The sequence below is a fragment of the Dipodomys spectabilis genome, unplaced genomic scaffold, assembly GCF_019054845.1.
Source record: "Dipodomys spectabilis isolate Male_0828 unplaced genomic scaffold, ASM1905484v1 ptg000019l, whole genome shotgun sequence".
In the NCBI taxonomy this organism is placed as follows: domain Eukaryota; kingdom Metazoa; phylum Chordata; class Mammalia; order Rodentia; family Heteromyidae; genus Dipodomys; species Dipodomys spectabilis.
In genome coordinates this window covers 8,800,149-8,812,608 of record NW_024870696.1, presented here as the reverse complement: position 1 = coordinate 8,812,608, position 12,460 = coordinate 8,800,149, and the positions used below count along the sequence as shown (strand labels likewise).

The 12,460-nt window shown below is 37.2% G+C and overlaps 1 protein-coding gene across 5 annotated transcripts in view; it reads right to left on the bottom strand.

Annotated features, from left to right (window-relative positions):
- The window catches only part of Rgs7 (regulator of G protein signaling 7), a 413,863-nt gene that overhangs the window by 248,203 nt on the left and 153,200 nt on the right, over positions 1-12,460 (bottom strand). The window lies entirely within an intron of this gene.

Genomic DNA, 12,460 nt, shown 5'->3' with positions numbered 1-12,460 from the left:
TTCTGTATAAAATGTTCTACTCATCAACTTAGACTTTGATTTCCAATTAATTTCCAAAGATTTGAAGTAATCAAATTTTTATTTGTATGCTTTTTGTTCCTATTATCTTCCTACTATTTGTCTAAGGAATTGCAATTCTTTAAACATTAAAACAAAAAAATAAAAGAGAAATTTAGATTAATTGAACCTAGAATTTATAAGCGGATGCTATAATCATTTGGACTCTAGTAAGATTTGCAGTCATTCTGAAAAGACAGATAGATATATATGTATAGATAGATAAATAGATAGAGTTCAGAGATGATCAGGAAAAGAAGCTTCATTTTGTAAGCTTACATTTTGTAAGCATTCACCATAAATTTTCTATAGACGTGAGGCACCAGAGTTGAGTATATAAGGTTGTTTTCTGTCAGACACTGAGGATCATGGCTCAAAGCCAGCCCAGGTAGGAAAGTCTGTGGGACTCTTATCTTCAGTTAATTACCCAAAAACCAGAAGTAGCCAGGTGCTGGTGGCTCATGCCTGTAATCCTAGCTACTCAGGAGGCTGAGGTCTGAGGATCACAGTTCAAAGCCTACCTGGGCAGAAAAGTCCAGGAGACTGTCTTCTCCAATAAACTACTCAGAAAAAGCCAGAAATGGCACTGTGGTTCAAGTGGTAGAATTCTAGCCTTGAGAAAAAGAATATCAAGGACAACACCCAGGCCCTGAGTTCAAGCCCTAGGATTGACACCAGAAACAAAAACAAAAACAAACAAAGAAACAAAACACAGAAGTGGATGTGTGTGGCTCAAGAGGAAGAAAGTCAACTTTTTGCAACAACAAAAAAAAAGTTAAGGGCCAGCACTGAAGCCTTGAGTTCAAGTCCCTTTCCAATACCACACACACACACACACACACACACACAGTCACAGTCACAGTCACAGAGTTGTTTTCTGTCCTGAAGTCTATCATGGGACAATGGAAGGGCATGGCTGCTACGGCAATTGTGCAATCACAAACATGGGCTGATGGGCAAAAGGCTACTGAAGAAAGAGGAAGGAGACAGTTGCTTGCTGGGCAGTCCAGCAGGATTATTCTACTTTTGTACCACCCACCACCTCTCTAGTTTCAAGTAACTTCTTTTATACTCTTAGTAAACCAGTATTATTCTTAATGGGTTTAAATTTCTCTTTTTTCCTTTAAATTCTTTTCATTCAGTCCTAGTGATTATTTAATACTACAAGCACTAATCTCATCTTTTTAGGCCAGTGAGAAACAATTGGTGATGGGGTAGTATAACTAAACAAGAAAAACACTCAAGGGTTGTGTAATGATTTAAGATAGGAGGCTACAAACTTTAGTCATTGAGAAAAATCATTGCTTTGCCTCATACTTTATAATAATAACCATGAGCCATTAAAATAAGGTTGAATCACGTTCATTGTGTTCTATTTAATAGGAGAAAGGAACATATTTAGAAATGTTTCCCTCAGATCATTTTTATGCTTCCTAAATAAATGAGTGCTTTAAAACTGTATTCATCATACATATCATTTTTCCTTAATGTTGAGAAAATGTTACCATACTATTAAAAAACCATTATGTTCCATTTGAATAGAGTCGTTAGTGGTGTCTAAAGGTTTCTTTCCTCCATTTTTAATAATCCTATAAAGCAGATGTTGTTTCCATGGAGCCAAGGAGGCGATTGGAGGTACAGATGCTCATTCTCACTCAGGTTAACAACCAGCTTTTTTATTTGCATAGATGCTTTTCTATGTATTTAGCTATTTATTCACTGAATGCCTTAGTTGAATATTAATGTGACTCTTAGTTTTATCAAATAAAATATCAGGAAGTTTAAAACACTAGCAATAGCCTAATCATAGGATAACAAGCTTCAGGAAGTCTCCGTGTTTTTATAGCAGAAGGTAAATCTGGAGAGAAGTTTGAATTGACTGTAAGATTGAATTGAATGAAAACTGAGTGAAATCTACCTCTCATTGAGTTAGACATGGGAATACCCTGGGTATTTTGAGCAATAGTGTAAATTTGTAGCCAACTCATGAATGAGACAAGCACATGAAATGTAAAGAATTCCAGATAATCCGTTAATTTTATTTATTTATTTATTTTGGGTCCGGTCGTGGGGCCTGAACTCTGGGCCTGGGCGCTGTCCCTCAGCTCTTTAGCTCAAGGCTAGCACTCTACCACTTGAGCCACAGCACCACTTCCAACTTTTTTCTTTTTGCTTATGTGGTGCTGGGGAATCGAACCCAGGGCCTCAGGCATGCAAGGCAAGCGCTCTACCACTGAGCCACCTTCCCAGCCCAATCTGTTAATTTTTAAAACTTTAGAATGTTTTGTAAATCACTCAGTTCAGTAGATGAGGCACAAAACCAAATTGAAACTGAATGAGTTAGAGTTAGCACATTCCATATGTACAAATGAAAAGGTTGAATTGAAAACTTTTTAACATAGCTATTTAGATTCTGCATAAGTTTAGTGTTTGTACTGTTCTAATGATGCCCTACTCAACAAAAAGGAGGAAGAACATTGCTCCCAAACTGGAAACTCTGGCTCTGTGGGGTGAAAGGGTTAGGTAAGCTGCTTATGCTCAGACAGGTGCATAACCTTGCTCACTTTTCATCCCAGGGCTCAGAGGGCAACAGTCACTGCCTGCTACCTCTCCACGGCTTAAAGTCATTTCTGCTCTGCCCAGGTCCTTCTTAGTTTTGTCTTCTGTTTTTTTTAAAGTGAAGTTCAGAACACAGATAAATCTACATTTAGTCTTTCTGGGCATTACAAATATGCTTTGGAGGAAAGGGATACACTAACTTTAATGAGAAAAAATAGAAACCAAACGTATTAAGTGGTTAAAAAAATAAAAAACAAGTGTTATGTTTGTGGTTGAAGATAATTACATTCACTCACAAGGGGAAAAGAGCATGTTTTTCTGTTTTTGAGACAAGATCTTACTACATTGCCCAGGCTAGCCAAAAACCCATAGTCTCTTGACTCATAAGTATTAGCATTACAGGCATGCACCATTAGTCCATTACTGTAAAAAAAAAATCACCTTACAAAGTACTGTAGCTCAAGCTTATAATGCTAGCTACTTTAAAGGAGAAGATTAGGGTATCATGGTTCAAGTCCAGCTGGGCATAAAAGTTCATAAGACTCCATCTCAGCCAATGACTGAGTATGGTGTTACGTTTCTATTGCTCTGGTTATTGAAGAAACACAATGGCTTTCGTGTTGTTATTTGCCTATTGCTCCAAGCTGAGGGAAAACATAATCACTGGGTATAGTGGTTTGCTACCAACAATGAGAGAAAGCATAAATAGGAGTTTCACAGTCCAGGATATCCTGGGCATAAAGACTCTATCTCTGAAATAACCAATGCAGAAAGAATGGACAGCATAGTTCAAGTAGTAAGTGGGATTCCCTGCACTTAAACTCCAATCTAACAAAACAAAACAAAACAATCCTAAAATATAATTCCTACCAAGAACAGCAAAGAAAAACCAAGCATATTGTCATTGGAATTTCTACCTTTTCCTTAATTAACATTTAAGCCACAACCTATGAAGTAATGGAATGTGGACAGCAAGTCAGACTCAAATTAGAAAGAACCATTAAAGTTTTGAATAGGCAACAAAGGTCAAAGCAAATCTGGTTCGGTGTCTAGAACTCAGTTTTTGATAAGTCAGTTAATTTCCTGGTGACTAAACACTTTAAATTATTCTTTGAGAAATGAATCATCTGTCTGTATTTAAGGAGAAAGGTCAAAACTAGCAGAGAAGGAAATTTTGTGTTCAACATTCAGATAGAATATAATAAAAAAGATAATTTACCAATAAGTATATGGTTTTTCTTTTCGAATTTCTCAATACTCTTTGCTTTAGTTTGTATCTACAAGGTCCCCCAAAGCCCATATGTCACAGGGTTGTTCCCCAGGGTAGCACATTGGGAAATGGTGGGAATTTTAGGTGGCTGGGCTTAGAGCAAGAATATTAGGGCCTTGGGGATGTTTACTGAAAGGAGATTGTGGGACCTGGCTCCCTTCTTCTGGGTTACTTCCTGGCCCCCATGATGTAGACAACTTGCTCCATCTCCTATCATTGCGTTACAAACTCTCTTAATACAGGCTCAAACGTCACTGGCTAGCTAAGAAATGACTGAAATCATTAAAACTGTGAGGCAAAATGAATGGTTTCCTCTTATAAGTTTACCTCAATACTACATTGACTAATGCTTTCTTTATAAAAGAAAAGAAAAATAAAGAAAGGCCAAGGCAAGCAACTTTAAGGATATTTGTGGTTTCCTGACCCTCTTTTTCTAAAATTTTTGTAATGAGATTTGTGTATGAAGACTATTTGGACCTAAAAAGAAAAGCAGATTGCCTGGCACAATTGTTTATCCTTAGAGATTATTAGACTATTTAGTATCTGAAATACAACTTCCAAATTATTTATTTCCTTTACACTGAATAATACATGATGAAGACTGCTGTTTTTGTTTTTTGTGTAACCTGAAGCAAAGAGGTTTCATATCACTTCCAAAGTCACTAATTCCTAAAGTGAGGAACTAGGACACTTGAGCCCTAGTCTGAGAATTCCCTCTTCTGGCCTCTTCACTAGTCCCTTCTTGAGCAGATCATGGCTATCCAACGGTCTGAAACTTTCTTTCCTTCTCTATACAAATAAAGAGGCCTATCACATGAAATCATAGGTTTCTTAAAAATATTCAAATGGATACAAACATAGATTAGGAGTTTTATAACTAACTTTTACTTTAATACCTATAGCAAGGGTGTACAGTTGAATTGTCTTAGAAAATGTAATTATTTAGGTTTAAATTAGCTCACATTTTCTATGGGAATCTGAAAACCACCAAACTTTGCTTCTTGTCCTTATCATCCAGATACTTCCTTCATAGCCTGAGTAAAAACCTTGAAGACTTAAAGTTTAAAACATTCAGTTGTGAGGCCCACGATTAGCTCCTCCCAATCCACACTCAGTCACAACACCTACTCGTATTCTAAATTAATCACCTTTAATCTAACATCAGTATGACTGTCTGACCAACAAAAAGTGAAAATTATCCCCAAATGTGTTGGCTTCATGATAACAGGAGTTACACAGCTTATTCTTGACATTGAGGTTTACTGACTGAAAACTAATGTAAGCTACAAGCTCACAAATTCTTTTGCATGAATAGCTTGAGGACTTTCCCAGCATTTTTAATGGTCTCAATATAGAGCATTCAATGTTTTCCGTGAAAGCATGATTAAAGTATATATATTGAGAACATTGAAAAGACAGGTACTACTACTTTAACTACACTACATAAGGGCAATTTCTATGTCCTATGATCACAGCCAAAAACAAAAATACTGTATGACTAGCTATCTTTATTTGCGAAAAGTTGATATTTCACTTCCCGATACTAGGTAAGAAAATGCTTTACTCCCATACCCAGATTAGGAATAAGCCATTTATATGGATGAGAACTCGAAATATCACTTGGGTCACCCAAGACACTACTATTAATCCTTAAGATCTCAACTGCACCATACCATTTTCCAGACACTGAGCTGCGATGTATTTTAATTAATCCTAGAGCTCTGTTAGGTAGAGTTATTACTTAGGCTCATTTTATACATCAGGAATCAGCTACTGGAATCAACAGTTGTACAATATTGAACTATTTTGAAAAAGTTGGTTAAAAAATGCTGGGTTTGGTCTGCCTATGTTCTAAGCACTTGAGAAATGAAGCCAGGAGGACTGTGAGTTTGAAGCCACCCTGAGTTATGAAACTCAGACTCAGTGACTTTAAAAAAAGTCATTCTAGTAGGGTAATTTCTTGCTTCTCACCCACGTCTCTGTTGTTCATAGAGAGCATTCTTGGATAATGGACATTTAAAAGGAGATTATTGCTGGGCTAGTGGTTAATGCTTGTAACCCTAGCTACTTAGAAGATGAGATCTGAGGATCAATGGGGATCAATCACAGATTGAAGCCCACTGGGCAGGCAAGTCCTTGAGATTCTTCTCTCCAATTAACCACACAAAAGCCAGAAGTAGATATGTGACTCAAGTTGTAGAGCACTAGCCTTGAGCAGAAAAGCTCAGGGACAGCACCTGAGTTCTGAGTTCAAGTCCCAGAACCAACACTTAAAGATAAAAATAAAAATAAAATAGAGAGCAAATTATTGACTCCTTTTGTTATTGAAAAGGGAAAATGTTTTCCATTTGTTTCTAGACTTCACAATTCACACACCATATGGAAAGAGAGACAACTAAGACATTCTTGCCTTCCATTACAAATTCCTAGCATGTGAGATTTCTCCGGAAGTTCTATATCATTACTAGAAGACAATAACTGGAGATCAGTTAGTCACTACAGTGTTGCCGATTGTCAGTTCCACGATCACTCTTCTGAATAGAACTTGCCTGACTGTCAGCTGCTTTGCTCGATGTGACATGATAACCTACCAAGAGAGACCATCCACCGGGGAAGACCAGGCTGTAGCTAAATGCTATGAGTCTACACACATCTCAGGGTGCTTTAAGGACTAGAATAGACAGTGGATCTGTACACGAATTCAAGAGCATTTAGACAGAGAAAGTAGATTAGGACCATAGTGTAGTACAGAAAGCTGAGAGTTCAAAGCCAGGAGTAGGCTAAGCAGGGTGGTTGCTTCTCAGAGCAAGGAAGCTCTGAGAAGCTGGGAATATGCCAGATATACTCACAGTACAGTTCTAGAATATAACAAATGTTTTTTGTTTGCTATATTTTCAAAATCTTTGGTTGCTGCTATGATTTAATCATTCATCAGCCAATCAGAGGCATCATTGCTGAACTTTTTTCTGAGCCTCTAATGAGAGATTATCACTGGATTTACACATCCTGGCAAAGATAGCCAGCAATTCAGTGACGTCTCATAGACAGGTATAGGACATCTCTACTATACAACAACTCCAAGAGTTTTTTCCCTGTTCAATACATTTACTGCATATTAATCCCCCCATATCGCTTTTTCCACGTAATTCAGAGGGATAAAATGTGACCTACACACACTTTCTTTCTTTCTCAATGCAATTATTTTAGAAAGAAGATGAGGTGATGCACACAATTCTTCATAAAATACCATCAAAATATGACCTCACAGTCTGTTGACTCCTAGAGTATATTTTGGCAAGAGCTTCCATTAGTATGGTATGATATTAGGATGATTCAGCTCTAATGACAGAATAGTTGAAAAATACCTATAAATCATACTCACATGGGACACTCTGATAAGCACAGAGAAATAAAATGTACTTCCTGTCCCTAAGCCATCCTAAAATCTGCTTGGGTGGATGATTTTCATAACACAAAATGTTACCTAACGACTAAGCATTGTAACGAGGAAACAGCAATTTTGTTAGATTTTATACAATCAATGGCTAACAGTGTGGTTCATGTTAAGAGGCAAATACAAATCTTTAGTGGAATCTCTATACTCAATTTTGCTGGGAACTTTAAGTTGTTTTAAAAATGTTTTCTTAAGATAAACAAAAAAAAATAATACCTCTGCCAAGGAATACTAAGAGCTGAATGAGATAAAACATGTAAACAACCTAGCACAGGTCCCATTATACAGCTGATTGCCATTCTATGCCAGCTGCTACAACGATTATTTTCTTTATAGCAGGTCAAAAGTTGTTGATCAGAATAAAAGTTCAGAGCTACTAGAAGTCTTACTACTTGTAGTATAATGTTATGGGCAAACACAGCACAGAGGAATAATAGAAAAAAGCATCAGAATTCAGGTAGTGTTTTGTTCTGAGACTAGTCAATGGAGAGAAAATAATAGTCTACATTTTAACAGACCAGAAAGCATTAGTACATCATAATGACACTCACAGTGACAATGGCTTCATGATGCAGAAAGAGCAGAGCTTAAAAGAGGGCTGGTTTAGCATTCTTGCTCCTGTTCAGACTCATTCTAATTTCAAGACTTTGACTTAGTCACTTCTGTCAACTGAGTAGCTAGAATTAGCTCAGTTACCATCTGTTCCACGTCAGGAGAAGGGATTAAGTCCTTCCTGGACTGACCCATTCTGTTGTAAATAGTGAAGTAGTTCCCTTTGAAACACAAAAAACCAACACATCAGATTCCATTTGTCACAACTGTAAAGATCAGCTTCTTTCAGTTCTAAATAGGGAGATAAGAATGTACATCAGAACGTAATTGAGAGACCTGAAGGAAATAATGCACACAATGCATTCAGCGCAGTATCCAAGGCTGTCAATGGTATTGTGTGGAAATATTTCACACTCTTATTGGTGATCATAGAATACCCTTGCTAGTCTCACCTTGCTAATCTGTCTGTCCTGAAAGTTGAATCTCCAGAGCATTCCTGACTCCTAGTTAGTTATTCCAGGTCTTATGAATGGGCATCTTCCAGCAAAGTATCTTCCTAACAAAGTATTTAAGTTCTCATAAATGTCTTTTGGAATACAGAATGGAAAATGCAAATACATGCTTTGGCTTTATTTTGCTGGCCCTCATTTTAGCTCTGGGTCTTGCCATGAGTCTGCTGGTCACTTGTCAAGAGCCTGAAGGCAAATTCTCTCCCCCCATTAGAGATCACTCAATGATCACTTCCTACTTCTTCCTGCCCGAATAATGAAGCAGATCATGCTCCAATATCTCAGTCCTTAGACTTTATTCATGCACCAAAATATCCCATTCCACTATTTTTCCTAGAAACTTCCATTACTAATTGTTCCTCTGCTTTGTGGATGATAGTATAATTTGGTTGTGATTATCTGTGGCACTTGCTTTCACCTATCAAGACTTCCAGAATACTCAGCTCAGTCACCATCTACACCATCTCAACAGACAAGACCTTTCTGATTTGGCCCACCCTGTTTAACCAAAAGGCCCTACAGACACCCAGGGTGCAATAAATCTTATTCTAGCCGTGGGGATCCCTGGATTCAACATCATAGGCATCTATGGAAGAGGAAATCTATATATGGTACTAAAAATCCCCTCAAGGGAAAAATATCACTCTCCAGAAATAAAGAGTTAAAATGAGTTAAGGAATGATTCCATGAGTTCAACCAATCTTCCTATACAGTCGCATCTGAAATGAAGGAAGCAGAGAAAGCAAAACGTGTCAGAGGATGTCAGGAGAAGCTTGTGGACAGTGAAGTATTTGTTTTCTGTATAGAACCATCCTCAAAGTGAACCTGCATTACTTAGCACCCTGCAGAAGCAGATGGAAAGATGATGGGAATGGAAAACACCCACAGGGAGAATCGAGCTTATGGATCCTGGAGGGAAGGGCAAGTCACTATCATGCAACAGAAAAGGCATACAACAGAAAAGGCAAAGAATAATGAGTGTTCTTTAGTTCAAATTACTTATATGCTCAAAGAGGATATTGTCTGGTTAATTAATCAGCAAAAGAATGTGTTGAGTGAAGAGTTCTGATAGGGATCATGACCCTCAATTATTAAGTGCCAAGAAAAAACATAAATTACCAAGGCAATCTTTGAAGAATAGCTGCAAAATTATATTCATTAATTTATCTATTTGTTTAAAGATCATCCATAAGGACAAACTAGCCTATCAGAGTTTCTAGGAAAAGCAATGCAGTCTGTCTGAGAGTATCTTACAGGCAGATCAAATACAGCAGAATTTCACATGCCATGAGAGATATATTAGAAATGGAGATGTGGGAGATTAGACTTTTCCTTGGGGGAGGTATTTAGTAGAAGTTTGGTGGAGATTATAATCTTTGGGTGGAGATTATAACAAAAGCACTGAGCACAGAAAGGTGAAGAAAATATCAGAGGTGCATTTTCCAGTGGTGTAAGTTCTAAAATAAGTACATAAGAGAAAAATCAGATAGAGTTAACTTTGTCCTTGTATATTTCTTAAATAATCCATGGAATATGTATAGGTTTGTGTATAGTCCTGTGGTAATTTTACTTAAAAGTTAGAGAGAGGAGGAGGATCAGGACAATGAGAAAAGTAGAAGAAAGGGGGAACATGAGAAGAGAAGAAGGGGAAGGAGCAGGAGGAGGAGGGGAGAGAAAGAAAGAAAAAACAAGTTTAAATCAAAACAACAGAAGGAAATGAAATAGACTGTACTCAATGAGTCTAAACACAAAAAATCAATCAAAGAAAGTCTGATTCTTTGGAAAAATAATAAAATTGTCAAATTTCTAACCAATCTTATCAAATGAAAAAGACACAAGATAGTAATTATCACTCAGTATCAGAGACTTAAAAGGGGAACATCACCACAGATATTCCAAATGTTAAAAATCATAATAAATACTACAGATTTGATATCTAATCACCTCTTATATATACTCACTCAAAAACCTGTTGAGCCAGGCACCAGTTGCTCATGCCTGTAATCCTCGCTACTTAAGAGGCTGAGATCTGAGGATCGAGGTTCAAGCCAGCCAGGGCAGAAAAGTCTGTGAGACTCTTATCTCCAATAAACTACCCAGAAAAAGGCAGAAGTGGCTCTGTGGTTCAACTGGTACAGTGCTAGCCTTGAGTTCAAAGAGGCCCAGGGATAGCTTCCAGGACAAGAAGTCAAGCCCCAGTATCAGCACCAAAAAAAAAAACCCAAAACAAAACAAAAACAAAAAACAGCTGGAAGCTAGCTTCAGCGAAGCAGCTCAGGCAGGGACAATGCCCAGGCCTTGAGTTCAAGACCAACCTGAGCATAAAAATAAAATAAAATAAGATAAAACTTGTTAGTGAAAGCTTATAAAAATTTTATTCATAATTTCAAAACTCTGGAAGCAACCCAAATGTCCTTTGTCTGGCAGATAGGCACACATAGTTACATCTATGAAAAGAAGACAAATCAGCAATAACAATGGAATATTGACTCATCCAACACCATGTACACATTTCAGATATGCTATCATAACTTTAAGAAATCAGACTCAAAAGGCTACACTCTGTATATGGGTCATCTGTAAGACATTCTACAACAGGCAAAAATATAAGTATATTGGTGGTTTGGGTTATTTCTTTTAATATCTATGCTAGTATGTGTACAGCAATATTTTATTTGCCATTTCTATGACAAAATACAAAGTCATCCAATAGACATGATTCAAAGAAAAAGAAACAATTTTTTTTATTTGACATAGGATTCATACTAAATAGTAAAGGATTTAAATCTTTTTAAAATCAAGAACAAAAATGAAGCCAGGGGTCAGTGGCTCAGGCCTGTAATCCTAGCTATTCAGGAGGGTGAGGTCTGAGGATCACAGTTCAAAACCAGCCCAGGCAAGAAACTCCATGAGACTCTTAGCTACAATTAACCACCAGAAAATTGGAAGTGGAGCTATGGCTCAAGTGGTACAGTGTTTGCCTTGAGCTAAAGAGCACAGGGACCTCCATCAGAAAGAATGACATTGCCCCTTTTGTTAGGAAATGGAAAAGCTTGGAAAAAATTATATTAAGTGAAGTAAGCCAGGCCCAAAGAAACATAGGTCCCATGGTTTCCCTTATTTGCAACATCTAGTATATCTCTGAGTCAAGCAGAAAAAGTCAGATAAGTTGATGTTAGGAAATGAACCCTAAGATATGTATTCAAATGTTTTTTTTTTCCTTTCATGCAATTGTTTCTAACACATTTATAAGATTATTTCTTAGTTGCTTTATATGTCCCTCCCCCATGGTTATATAACCCCTGCTTTCACTGTATTTGATGTCAGTATAATTTGTGGAGGGGAAGGGTAAAAACAAATCGTTTAAATAGGGATACAAGTGGACCCATTGCAACAATGAGATGTACAAGTCGTTATGTCGAAAACGAACTTTACAACTTTGGTGCGGGGGTGGGGGTGCGGGGGTGGGGGAGGAGGATGGGAAGGGATGGGAAGGGGAAACAAAGGAGGAGGCTACAACGCTTGATAAGAAATGTACTCATTATCTTGCCCATGTAATTGTAACCCCTCGGTACAGTATGTTCACAATAAAAAAAAAAAAAGGGCGCAAGGACAGCGCCCAGGCCCAAAATTCAAGACAAAAAAAAAAAAAAAGAAAGAAAGAAAGAAAGAACAAAAACAGATACACCAGTATCATTTATGTTTAAGTTGTATTAGAGTTTCTATGCTGTGAAATAAAGCCAGAAAAATCCATAAAATTTGTGAAACAAAGTTTTTTGCACATTATGTTTACTCCGGTACTGTTCATAACAGCCAAGTTATGAAATTTGCCTAGGTGCTCACCAGCAGATGACTGGAAAAATAAAATGTGATTGGACATATTTAGATATAGAGATCTGTATCTATCTATATTAATATGTATATTATCTATATATAGATAGAAACCTATGCAGTGTCCTGTGCTTGGGTAGTCGTAATCTAGTATCTTCATGTCTAAGTATTCTTTATGAGAAATTTAAAAATTGCTACTTGAGGTTGATGACACTGCAAATTACTAAA